Here is a 13947-nt window from a genome sequence, read left to right on the forward strand (position 1 = left end):
ATGGTGTGATTATCGCTGTACAAGACATTTTGTAGTAGTACGTGCTAGTAAACATATATTAAGAAATATTGTGATCATAAAAGCTCCAGCTAGGATATTTTGTAGATAATAGATTTAAAAAACGTATGTTTTCTGTAGTTTAGAATTAACTTTTATATTTGTTTTCCTCGTATGCTTTTCTGAGCAAAATATATTGAACATTGTTGAAGTTACTGGGGGTGGAGGATCGGTGGTTAGCAATCATTTATCCATTTTTACCTGATCAAGGCCCTGTTCACATAACATTGGGTTCGCTGTTAAGGTTAGTTTCACACTTGCGTTGGACGGGATCCGTAGCATTGCGTTGTGTGACGCATGCAACGGATGCGTTGCATATAGTGGCACAACGCATGCTACAGATCGTACAAAATAACACAATCCATTGTAGTTTTTTTTTCCTTGGCTTTACACATCTGAGCATGTGCAGTTGTGTAAAGACAGCTACGTTAACGGAATCCGTCAAATGGCGCATTCTAACGGAATCCGCCACCATAGGCGTCCATTATAAAAACAACGGACGCCTAATGGATTCCTGCAGGTTGCGTTTTTTTGACACTCCGCCAAGCGCAGAAAAACGTTACATGCTGCGTTCCATCCGCCCGACGCAGCGTCAAAATAACGACGCTGCGTCGTCCAGCAGATGCAACGCAGATACTTGCGTTACAGTGCGTCGTCCATACAAGTCTATGGAGAATAGCGCAGTTCGTTAACGGACTGCGCTATTCTCCATAGTGACGGAATGCGCTGAACGCAAGTGTGAAACTAGCCTAAGGTGTATCCCAGATATGCTCCAAATGTCCACACTGAACATGTCTGTATGGCTTCTTTAGTTAGGCAAGAGTTGAAAGTACTCAGGCTGGCTTGTATAATGTACTATTCCACAATAGCAAAGTTATTGAATAGCAAAGTAGACCCCATTGTTCCATTCCATGGAATCCAGTAACCAGAAACCATGTGGTATACGTTTTACATATGAGCTCCTGGAGGTGGCAGTTGCCACTATGCCATCTGTCACAGCCATCCTAATATGTACCATGATCTTTTTCAATAAATGATGCCATTATATCCCTGGAGTGACCCATGCCTACGTCATGAAAAGCTTGTGAACAGTTTATTACGTATACATTATTATGTTATTGACCCGCCCCAGTGCTTGGGGTACTCGGTCTCGGGCGTGTGCGACACTCAGGAGGATGGTCGTGGCCGGTCCCGGACCCTGGGGGTCGGTCAGAAAGTAAAAGGCGAATTGAAAATAAAAAGTTGGTTTATAGTGACTACGCCACTTGCGGTTTGCGGCCAGATTTGGCGGCCGCTGCTGCAGAGTTCTGCTGGGGCTGATGTAATATGCAGCTCTGATGACCAACTGGCCTCTCTGGCCCCTCACTGCTCTCTTGTCCTCTGCTCCTCTCTGACTGCTCCTCTGGTCCACCCGACACCGGTGGCCAGGCCGGACCCCAGTCCTCACATCGCCCAGACTGCGGGTCCCACAGAACTCTCCTTCCAGCCACTTGTCCTCTCACACCTCACTCCAGACTCAGACTGACTTCCCTCCTTCCTGTGGTGTGAACTGACACCCCTAGCTCCTCCCCCCCTCCAAGGCTCCTGACTAGTGGATAGATGTGCCCAAAAAGTGACTAACCATCCCTATAATCCTACTCTAGCCCAGTAACCCAGTCAGGCACAGAGGGAAATATTGTGTTTTTGTGTGCTGTTAGTGGCTTTTATCGGCACAGGAGACCTTAGAATCCAGGATGGGTATCACACCTTCAGGAGATGCATTACTTTGTGGCAACCTGGTGTCTCAGGGGTGCCACAATATCATGATGGCTATGGATAATGAATGGAATGCCACTGTTAGATATTCATCACTGCAAAGAAGTGATGTGAACATGGCCTTAAGGAGTGTTTTCCCTTTATTAAATTATTATTGTTCTTTCAGTTAGTAATGGGGTTGTCCACTACTCAAACAACCACTTCTCAATCACTGTTTCCCCCAAGTAAAATAATAACCCTTATTATACTCCCCTCTGGTGCAGACAATCGGTGGCCACTTAACTGTCCCTTCTTTAAAACATAATTGACAATCAGAGGTATTCAAAGCTGCGGCTTCTCTCTCATTTCTTCAGGATTTCTGATTTGTCTGAAGGTCGAGCACTGTAAATTGGCCACTGATTGGTGCAAGGATCATGTCATAATGTCATGCAAGCTATGGGAGAACCAATGCCGACAACACTGGAATGTCTCCAGCACCAGTGAGGAATATAGGTGTTGTTATTATTTTACTTGGGGGAAACGTAGAGATTGAGAAGAGGTTGCCTGAATAGTAGAGTAGACAATCCCTTTAAGCCATTTAATGTAAGTCAATGAAAAACTAACACTGTTTCCCCTTATGAATGACTGACTGACTTATCAGGTGAGATATGATTCCGTTTCGGTGTATGGAAAGCTGTGCCGAGATTCAATTCTTTTGAAACTGAGCAGCCCCTGTAAAGAAGCAATCCAGCAATATTTGTTTTCTATCCCTGCCCCCTCCCACACCCTGATAATTTATCACACTGTGCTCCTCTTTTACATAATAGTGTACTGACCTCCCTGTAGTTCTAGAAATTGTCCATTCCTTAGGAAATTTTCCACAAGCCCTGCAGCTTGACATATCCCACCGGTATGTAATATGCTCACTAATAGGATTCAGCTCCACTTGCTGGTTCCAGTTGTTGTCATGAGACAGCAAGTATGTGATTTGCCTAATTGCCATGAAATGCCATCGTCTCAACCCCTTTTCAATTGCATATGTTGAATAAAGCAGCTAAGGCTGGTTTCACACTACGTCTTTTTAACATCCGTTGAAAACGTTATTTTAGCGGAAGTACGGATCCAGTGCAAATGTGTTTTCATTTCAATGCATTTGCAATGGACTCGCGTTCACATGCGTTCACCTGCGTTTGCGTGCGTTATAGTGCGGATCTGGTGACTTGCAGTTTTTTAACATGTTTCAAAAACGCTACCTGTAGCGTTTTTGAGCTGCGTCAAAATACTGCAAGTCACCGGATCCTGACTAAACAGCACGCGAACGCAGGTGAACGCTGGCGTGTTGATAGACAGGATCCTGCTTTTGTACTGAGCATGCCCAGAAAGTACTGAGCATGCCCAGAACCAGTCTCGCGTGATCTGTCTCTCTCTCCTCCTCCCTCCCTCACCCTCTCTCTCTCTATCTATGTCTTTCCCCCTTCCTCCCCTCCCTCTCTCTCCCACCTGAGAGCTGCGGACACTCGTAACCAAGGTAAATATCGCGTAACCACTTCTCTTAGTTACCCGATGTTTACGTTGGTTACGTGTGCAGGCAGCCCTGCTCCTAGCAGCTGCAGACACTCGTAACCAAGATAAATATCGGGTATCCAAGGCCGATGTTTACCTTGGTTACCAGTGTCTGCAGCTGTCAGAAGCCGGCTCCCAGTCTAGTTCCCCTCACTCCCGATCACATGACTCCAATGCCCGCCCCTAAACATCCAGTGCAGGATCCTGCAAAATAACAGATGCGTTTGCATACGTTATTTGCTGTAAAAGCAGGATCCGTATTTCCGCTAAAATAACGTTAAGGACGGATGTTAAATAAACGTAGTGTGAAACCAGCCTAAGACTCTAGTTGGCATGTGACTACAAGTTGCACATGACAACTGCTTTAACAGATCAGCAGAGCTGAATCCTATCTGTGTATACTATACATTCATTACACACCATTAGGAATCTGCAAGCTGCAGGCTTTCCTGAAAATATTGTTAGTGGTGGACAACCTCTTTGAGTAGTTAGTTGTTTTAGGTACTAAGATTTCATGTTTGGTCAGGAATTGTGTCCTGGAAAACAAGATAAAATGTTTCTTTAATAACCATTGTTGTAACCTGGAGTTTAACTCCATCAATATTCTGACAAGACCGAAAACCTGACTTGCCCTCGATGTCTCCAGGTGAGATGTGTGCAGAGTAACACTCCTGGGCATGTTCTTAGTCATTTGTCACATCATATTGAGGTACATTTATCATTGCAGTTTTGTCTATTATGTAAACTCTCTCAGCTCTCATCAAGTTATGGATTAAAAAAGGATTAAATTAATCTGATGGATCCAAATTGTAAAAGTTAAACTTTTTCTGATGTCTTTAGAAAAAAGCCTAGCGTTGTCATCTAGATGAATTAGAGTAATACTAAAATACAAATGTCAAACAATGTTTAGTAAACTCATAGTCTAAGTTGTACATCATCTACGAGGGGCTGCTGATAAGTCTTTGGCTTTATCTTTTTTTTGTTATGACCCTGAAAACAAAGAGCAGTCAAAACAGTGAAGGCACAGTGGTTCTGCTCGTCCAAAGAATTTCAGGGTGCTAAAATCAGTCACTATGGTGGTTGCGTCTGTGTTCTGGGATAAGGAGGGTGTGCTGCTAGTGGATTACCTTCAAAAGGGTTCCACCATCAATGCAAGGTATTACTTTGAACTTTTGGACAAATCAAAGGCAGCTCTGAAGGCCAAAAGGCGCGGCAAGCTGTCCAAAGGAATTTTGTTCCTGAAAGCCAACACCTCCGCACACACTGCACAAGCAACCACGTCAAAACTGACAGAGTTGGGCTGCCAGCTGGTTGACCACCCAACTTATTCCCCAGGTCTAGCTCCCTCCAACTATCATCTGTTTCCAAACCTGAAGAAATACCTCAAGGGTACCAAATTTCACACCATTTCTGATGCCATGGCTGCTACGGATATCTGGTTTGAAGCACAACCGAAATACTTATTTTTGCTAGACTTACAGAACTTGGAATACCGATTTGTAAGAAGTGTGTTGACATCAGTGGCGGGAATGTGGAATAAATGTAAAGTTTCATCATCCTGTCTCGTTTCTTTCTGGGCAAAACCAAAGACTTCTCAGTAGCCCCTCGTTTGCAATATCTTAATATGACTACAGTATTTGAGGAAACAGCATTTACTAAAAAGCCCCCTGACGATGTTTGGGAACCACAAGGAAGCACATACTTATCGAAGACCTATTTTGTGAACCACAGATCAGGATCTGTGGCCAGAAGTGTTTGTTGTCCTCAACAACTCAGTTTCTATCTATTAAGGGGTTATACTCATCCTTCATCTTCAGGATCGCCTGGTTGTTTGACATACCTTGTGGGCCAATTGCATCGTTGTGCTGCTACCCCTACCTGTGTGCTCAGGGCAGCTGTACCTCTGCCACATCACCAGAGTGCATCCACTGATTGTCACATCTCCACCAGAATCTGCTTCTGTGATGTCTGCTTCTGCCGTGAGGCGTCGCCGTATTTACTCTGTGGGCAGTGCTAGTGATAGAAGAAATGTTAGAACCAGAAGCTCTGGACAACACAAGATCTGTCCATCCACTACGGTCCGAGTGGCTGGGACCTGCAGTACATTCCAGGCTGACAGAATAGTTGTGTATGCGTTGTCCAGCTGAAGTTGTCAGCACCTGCTTTCAGTCTGTTAGAAGGCACCACACCCTACTAAAGCTTCCAGGTTACTGCTGGATGCTGCCAGATATAGCTTCTACTTCCTTGGATAAGTCTGGTTTTGTTTCTCCTGCTTGTATTCGTGTTTTACTGTTTTGTCCTCAGCCTGTTTTTTGGCGCTTCTCCTTTCTGACAAATTTTTACCTTGCTGTGCTTTCTGTTTTGACCCAGCTCCCTGACTACTCTTACAGATCCTGATTTTGTCCTTGACGTGGACAAAGGGTGTCAAAGTTTCTCTGGATTCTGCCAGAGTGGCTTGTTCTGTGTGAGGTAGCCATTTTGAGCCAGTGGCCTCAGAAAGACATTACACTGATTCGGCCACCTAGAGAACCAATATAAACAAATACACCCGACACCACACCAAGTAATATGAAGATTTTCTTATTGTACAGTCATGGCCAAAAGTTTTGAGAATGCTACAAATATTAATTTTTACAAAGTCTACTGCTTAAGTTTTTCTAATAAAAATATATATATAAAGGAGAACGGGTTTTAACCATGCTAAAAAACCACTGTGACTGGCACAACCTCACCAGGTGAGTGTACTTATCTTTATCTCCATACGGTTATTACCGGGTAAGACCCTATTTGCGCCTTTTTGTTTCCCCTTCTCCAGCAGCCTTTAAGTTTTTCTAATGGCAATTTGCCTATACTCCATAATGTCATAAAGAGTGATCAGCTTAACAGCAATTATTTGCAAAGTCAATATTGGCTAAGAAAATGAACTTCAACCCCCAAAACACATTTCAAGATCATTGCATTCCTGCTTTAAAAGGAGCAGCTAACATTGTTTTAGTGATTGTTCCATTAACACAGGTGTGGGTGTTGATGACGACAGGGCTGGCGATCAATCAGTCATGATTAAGTAAGGATGACACCACTGGACACTTTAAAAGGAGGCTGGTGCTTGGTATCATTGTTTCTCTTCAGTTAATCATGGTTATCTCTAAAGAAACACATGCAGCCATCATTGCTCTGCACAAAAATGGCCTAACAGGGAAGAGTATTGCAGTTACAAAGATTGCACCTCAGTCAACAATCTATCGCATCATCAAGAACTTCAAGGAGAGAGCTTCCATTGTTGCCAAAAAGGCTCCAGGGCGCCCAAGAAGGACCAGCAAACGCCAGGACCGTATCTTAAAACTGTTTCAGCTGTGGGATTGGACTACCAGCAGTGCCGAGCTAGCTCAGCAATGGCAGCAGGCTGGTGTGAGTGCTTCGGCATGCACTGTAAGGCCTGGTTTCAAGGAGGGCAGCAAAGAAGCCACTTCTCTCCAGAAAAAACATCAGGGACCGACTGATATTCTGCAAAAGTACAGGGAGTGAACTGCTGAGGACTGGGGTAAAGTCATTTTCTCAGATGAATCCCCTTTTCGATTGTTTGGGACATCTGGAAAACAGCTTATTAGGAGAAGAAGAGGTGAGCGCTACCACCAGTCTTGTCTCATGCCAACTGTTAAGCATCCTGAAACAATTCATGTGTGGGGTTGCTTCTCAGCCAAGGGAATCGGCTCACTCACAGTCTTGCCTAAAAACACAGCCATGAATAAAGAATGGTACCAGAATGTCCTCAAAGAGCAACTTCTCCCAACTGTCCAAGAGCAGTTTGGCGCCCAACAATGCCTTTTCCAGCATGATGGAGCACTTTGCCATAAAGCAAAGGTGATCACTAAATGGCTCATGGAACAAAACATAGAGATTTTGGGTCCATGGCCTGGAAACGCCCCAGATCTTAAATCCCATTGAGAACTTGTGGGCAATCATCAAGAGACGGGTGGACAAACAAAAACCAACAAATTCTGGCAAAATGCAAGCATTGCTATGCAAGAATGGACAGCTATCAGGATTTGGTCCACAAGTTGATTGAGAGCATGCCAGGGAGAATTGCAGAGGTCCTGAAGAAGGGTCAACACTGCAAATATTGACTTGCTGCATTAACTCATTCTAACTGTCAATATAACCTTTTGGTACTCATAATATGATAGCAATTATATTTCTGTATGTGATGTAAACATCAGACAAACACAATTAAAAACCAGAGGGCAACAGATCATGTGAAAATATAATTTTGGTGTCATTCTCAAAACTTTTGGCCATGACTGTATGTGTTAATTCTAAGTAGACAGTGTATGTGCCCCGATCGGAGATCAATTAATGAACATTTTACCACAAACAACTGATAAAAAGGTCATAAAATATAAATAATTTTTTTAATGTAAATAATAAAACCAAGTAAAATTGGACAAAAAAAGGTCTCACACAATATACAATTAATGGGGCACAGTGTGCTCAATACATATATAGATCAAAATTGCTTACATAAATCACCAGTGTTGAATCTAATATATAAAGCTCAGTGTACGTATGTGTGTATGTCCGCTAAAGGAATCCGCACCGTCACATTTACAATCACGAAATTTTGCACAGACTCTCCATGTGACTCAGGGAACGTCATAGACTATGTTTTGACAGGAAAATTTAACTCCGTGCTTTACAGTTACACTCCAAAAAACATGCCTCCATTTAACTGAATGGAGGTGGGAGCTAAAGGTCATTAATAGCAACTGTCAGTGGTTGCTATAGGAACAAAATAACTGTTAGTATAAGAAGCTTACGTGTGAGGTAATAAGATGTCGGTGGTGAGATGGATAGAGAGAGACAGAGAAAGACAGACAGAGACAGACGGGGAAAAAGACAGAGAGATAGAAACAGACATAGAGACAGAGACAGACATAGAGACAGAGACACCCCTGGAAAGAGACACCCCTGGAAAGAGACACCCCTGGAAAGAGACACCCCTGGAAAGAGACACCCCTGGAAAGAGACAGCCCTGGAAAGAGACAGCCCTGGAAAGAGACAGCCCTGGAAAGAGACAGCCCTGGAAAGAGACAGCCCTGGAAAGAGACAGCCCTGGAAAGAGGCAGCCCTGGAAAGAGGCAGCCCTGGAAAGAGGCAGCCGGGCAAAGAGAGACTGACAGACAGAGAGAGACACACACAGAGAAAGAGAGAGACACAGAGATAGAGAGACACAGAGATAGAGAGACACAGACAGAGAGACTGATACAGACACAGACAGAGAAACTGATACAGACAGAGACAGAGAAACTGATACAGACAGAGACAGAGAAACTGATACAGACAGAGACAGAGAAACTGATACAGACAGAGACAGAGAAACTGATACAGACAGAGACAGACAGAGACATTGATACAGACAGAGACATTGCTACAGACAGAGACATTGCTACAGACAGAGACATTGCTACAGACAGAGACATTGCTACAGACAGAGACATTGCTACAGACAGAGACATTGCTACAGACAGAGACATTGCTACAGACAGAGACATTGCTACAGACAGAGACATTGCTACAGACAGAGACATTGCTACAGACAGAGACACTGATACAGACAGAGACACTGATACAGACAGAGACACTGATACAGACAGAGACACTGATACAGACAGAGACACTGATACAGACAGAGACACTGATACAGACAGAGACAGACAGACAGACAGAAACTTGAAGAGAGACAGTTACTATCCTGGGCAACGCCTGGGTACTACAGCTAGTACATATAATTGTTAGTCATGTACATAAACCAAGCAGGGACATATGTCTCATCACTGTTGATTAGATATAATAATCAGGCCAGGTTAAGAGAATGTGTCACTATGTAATATCTAACCCTGACACACATATATAAAGTGCACAAAATGTCATTACTGCAGAAGCAGTTGGCAGTAACTTGTGAAAAGGAATAATAGCAGTAAATATCATCATTAAGGTGACTGGTGCAATACATAATTTATCAACTAGTGTATCAATAAAAAGTATGTGTCTATTTCAGTATAAATAATCAATTAATGTGTTTCTGCTGTAATGATATATGTTAATATCAAATCACTAATATACTGTACTGCACAGAATATAAAAGGTGGCTGTTGTGTGTACTATAAAGAGCGCATATCACTTATGCCAACATGTAACACAAAAAACCATGGCCGGTGTAACGAAAGGAACAATTACAATTATATTACGGTAAATACCCAACACCCTCTGTCAACATGGTGCACGCTGCACAGACAGACTAGTAAATATAGAACCAGTGTTACCTGTATGGTAGCAAAAAACCTGCTGATAGTCCCTTTAAAGGGATGGTTCACCCATATTTTTTATTTTCTAGATCGATATTATATTGAGAGACAATGTTTCTCTCAAATACCTTATGTTGGCAATAGTGCCTGTGAGAGGCACTATTACAGACCACTGTTCACTGCTCCGTGACCTCGGGGATCCGGTGACGTGACGTCACGTCAAGTTCCTGACACCACGGCCGGCCGCAGTGTCAGTGAGTGGTGGGCTGTGGGCGGTGCTTCACCGCTCTTCAAAGCCCATCAGCTCCCTCCTGAAGCAGGAGACACGCTGTGCTGTGACGAGTGGTGAAACACCGCCCACATCTCAGTGAGTCAGGAAGACTGGGGCCGGCCGCAGGGATGTCACGTGTCCGGAACTTGACGTGACGTCACTGGATCCCCGAGGTCACGGAACCCGGGGTCAGGCATAGGAAACAGCGGTCCGCAATAGCGCCTCTCACAGGCACTATTGTCAACATAAGGTATTTGAGAGAAACATAGTTTCTCAATAGAATATCGATGTACCAAATAATAAATATGGGTGAACCTCCCTTTTAAAGGGCATGTTGAAGACTAAAGGGTGCTTTACATGCTGCGACATCGCTAGCTATGTCTTGCGCAATAGCACCCGCCCCCTTCGTTTGTGCGACATTTGGTGATCGCTGCCGTAGCGAACATTATCGCTACGGCAGCGTCACACGCACATACCTTTTCAGCGACGTCACTGTGACCGCCGAACAATCTCTCCTTCAAGGGGGAGCTGCGTTTGGCGTCATAGCGACGTCACTGCGGCGTCACTAAGCGGCCGCCCAATATCAGAGGAGGGGCGGAGATGAGCGGCCGGAACATGCCGCCCACCTCCTTCCTTCCTCGTTGCTGTTGGACGCAGGTAAGGAGATGTTTGTCGTTCCTGCGGCGTCACACATAGCGATTTGTGACGCCGCAGGAACGACGAACAACCAGCGGCATGCACCACCAACGATATTATGAAAAGGAGCGACGTGTCAACAATCAACGATTTTTGCCGTTTTTGCAATCGTTGATCGTCGCTGTTTGGTGTCACACGCTGCGATGTCGCTAACGGCGCCGGATGTGCGTCACTAACGACGTGACCCTGTCGATATATCGTTAGCGATGTCACAGCATGTAAAGCACCCTTTAGTCAATAATTATATATAGGTCAACATGTTGGTTTAATGGCGTTAGGACTATAGCCTTGAAATGTTTGTGTCTGGGGTTCGGATCCATCCAAACATAACATCTTCAAAGCTGGTATGTTCTTCCTTTCTTTCCATGGGTTTCCTCCAGGCATTCCAGTTTGCAAAAACATACTGATAGGGAATTTAGCTTGTGTGCACCAATGGGACAGTGTTAATGATGATATCTGTAATGCACTAAGGAAGTTAGGGTACTATATACCGTAAGTGAGAAAAATAATTAAAATGAAAAATGTTTGACGTGGAGAGTGCTTGCAAGGGTTAATTGATCTCTATCAATCCATCACACAACCTCTGTTATAGGCTACGAATCAACCTTGACGCAATCCACACACCCTTGCTACACAAAACAAGGCCCCACTCATCAAACAAAGGGGGTTGCGGCGTTGCCAAAATATATACTACTGTCGAACAGTCACAGCCACGCTCTCAGTAAGGATTGTTTAGAGCATACAAAGTCCAAATTTATCAAAGTTTCAAGCTTTAATATAAAAACTTTAGTACAGTGCTTGCAAAAAAATGATATACGAGTAAAAGGAGAAAAGTAAGCAAAACAAGAATAAAATAAAAATGGAGAAATACCATAATAATATAAATATAATAATACCTAAACATTTCCATCTAAAGTTATTTTTCGGTATCCTTGACGGAAGTAGAGTATAAATATGGATTATCTGCAGGTCACGCTGACCACCATATCCGAACACCTTCTTATTGTTTAACCCATTTTTTATATGTCTGGTCCTGGGTGCAAGTTTCCAGGTCAGCCTATGTTTTAATATTGAAATTGCATGCCTGTAACTATAGGAAATGGAAAAATATTAATCGGCTTACAGTTTTCAATATGAAAATATGAGGTGCTGATGATTAGTCTTTTGCTTTACTCAGAAAGAAACGAGATAGGATGATGAAACTTTACATTTATTCCACATACTCTCCACTGATGTCAACACACTTCTTACATCGGTATTCCAAGTTCTGTAAGCCTAGCAAAAAGAAGGATTTCGATTGTGCCTCAAACCAGGCATCAGGAGCAGCCATGGCATCAGAAATGGTGTGAAATTTGGTACCCTTGGGGTGTTTCTTCAGGTTTGGAAACAGATGATAGTTGGAGGGAGCTAGATCTGGTGAATAAGGTGGGTGGTTAACCAGCTAGAAATCCAGCTCTGCCAGTCTTGCTGTGGTCGCTTGTGCAGTGTGAGTGGAAGTTCTTATCAGTCTGGAAACGCTGACAAATGGACCTGGAAGTTTTCACTTGCAGGCTTCGCTGATATCTTGTCATACATTTGGGGACACACTTTGCAGATAGCTTCCTCATGTCCAAATGTTCATGGACAATGACACAAACACGTTCACTGGAAATCCCCATGTCGTCTGCTATTGCTTTAGCTGAAATTCGTCAATTCTCCAGTAGGAGGTTGTGCACAGCAGCGACGATCTCCGGAACTACAACCACTCTCGGTCGTCCAGGACGTTCCTCATCATTGGAGCTGGAGTGGCCCGTTTTAAATTTGGCAACCCAGTTAACTGTGGAATATGAAGGGCATTGATCCCCCAATGTCTGCGACATATCACCATGAATATCTTTTGCGGACTTTCCTTGCAGAAACAAGAATTTTCTCACTCCTCTGCTCTTAGTTGCTGTGAATATCGCATTAGATTCCGCCATTTTGTTTTCCCGCGTGTGTAGAACACTGTAAGGCTATGTGCGCACGTTGCGTACAGTCACTGCAGAAATTTCTGCAGCGATCTGAAGAGCACATGTGCGCTTTAGATCGCTGCAGAAATGTCCGTAGTGAGCGCCGATTCCATGCGCTCTGCCTGCAGCTTCTGCCATAGACAGAGCAGGAGCTGCCGGCAAAACGCAGGAAAGAAGTGACATGTCACTTCTTTTTACGCAGCGCTTCGGCAGTAGCCGAAGCGCTGCGCTCTTAAACGCCACGTGCGCAGGGCCCCTGCACAATCTCCATAGACTGTGCAGGGGACGCAGGACGCATGCAGTTACGCTGCGCTGCAAAGCGCAGCGTAACTGCATGTATTTACGCAACGTGCGCACATAGCCTTACCATAAGATACAAACACAAAATTTTGAAAACATATATTAGACACACAAGGCTTTCAAGTGATGTAACATTTGTTACCATAGAAGCAAAAAAAAAAAAAAGAAAAATCACAAAGCCAAAGACTTATCAGCAGCCCCTCGTATATTATGTTTCGGAACCCTTTGAAGGTAGTCCACTAGCAGCACGCCCTTCTTATCCCAGAACACAGACGCCATTACCTTAGTGGCTGATTTCTGCACCCTGAACTTCTTTGGATGAGAACCACTGTGCCTCCACTGTTTTGACTGCTCCTTGTTTTCAGAGTCATACAAATAAATCCAGGTCTCATCCATAGTGACCAGTCAATCCAGGAAGTTCTTATCAGTCTGGAAACGCTGACAAATGGACCTGGACATATATTCACTCCATGTGCCTTTTTTGTCCTGCAAAATATGTTTACCAGCTATGACGTGACAAGGGGAAACTGTGCACTATTTTTTTTAAAATTTGACAACAGTTTTTTGCTATATCTTAAAATTGTTGGATATTACAGCATTATTATAAATTTCACCAAAAGTCTACTATCCTTGTTTTCTCTTGATACCTTTCGATTTGTTTGGACTACTGTTTAAAACTGATGTGTGTAATAATGTATACAGCTTTTACTATAAAGTCTTTTAATATATCTCTTAGACCTGACTAGGCTGGAATATTGCTATAACATCCTGATATTGAAATGAACATTTTGAGTATAGAATGAAATAACTCCTAAATCTAAGTGTATTCAATATCCACCCTGCCTAACTGACATCTGCAGCTTGTACTGAGCATTGTGAGATCACAGTAGGGAGGAGACACACTGAGGAGCTGTAAGTCAATCTAAGTGGGCTGAAAATGAGTTAAAAGATTATTCAGGCAGTGTGACGCAGATTTTCAAAAGGTGTAATAAATCCTTGTAATAATGTATGTTCTTTATATTGTGAAATCTCTTCA

General features: G+C 43.5%; 1 protein-coding gene across 9 annotated transcripts in view; it reads left to right on the forward strand.

The window, feature by feature from the left end:
* Positions 1-13947, forward strand: part of WDFY3 (WD repeat and FYVE domain containing 3) — a 388800-nt gene that overhangs the window by 203991 nt on the left and 170862 nt on the right. The gene's annotated exons all lie outside the window — the stretch shown is intronic.

This window comes from Anomaloglossus baeobatrachus, chromosome 1, assembly GCF_048569485.1.
Source record: "Anomaloglossus baeobatrachus isolate aAnoBae1 chromosome 1, aAnoBae1.hap1, whole genome shotgun sequence".
Taxonomy (NCBI): domain Eukaryota; kingdom Metazoa; phylum Chordata; class Amphibia; order Anura; family Aromobatidae; genus Anomaloglossus; species Anomaloglossus baeobatrachus.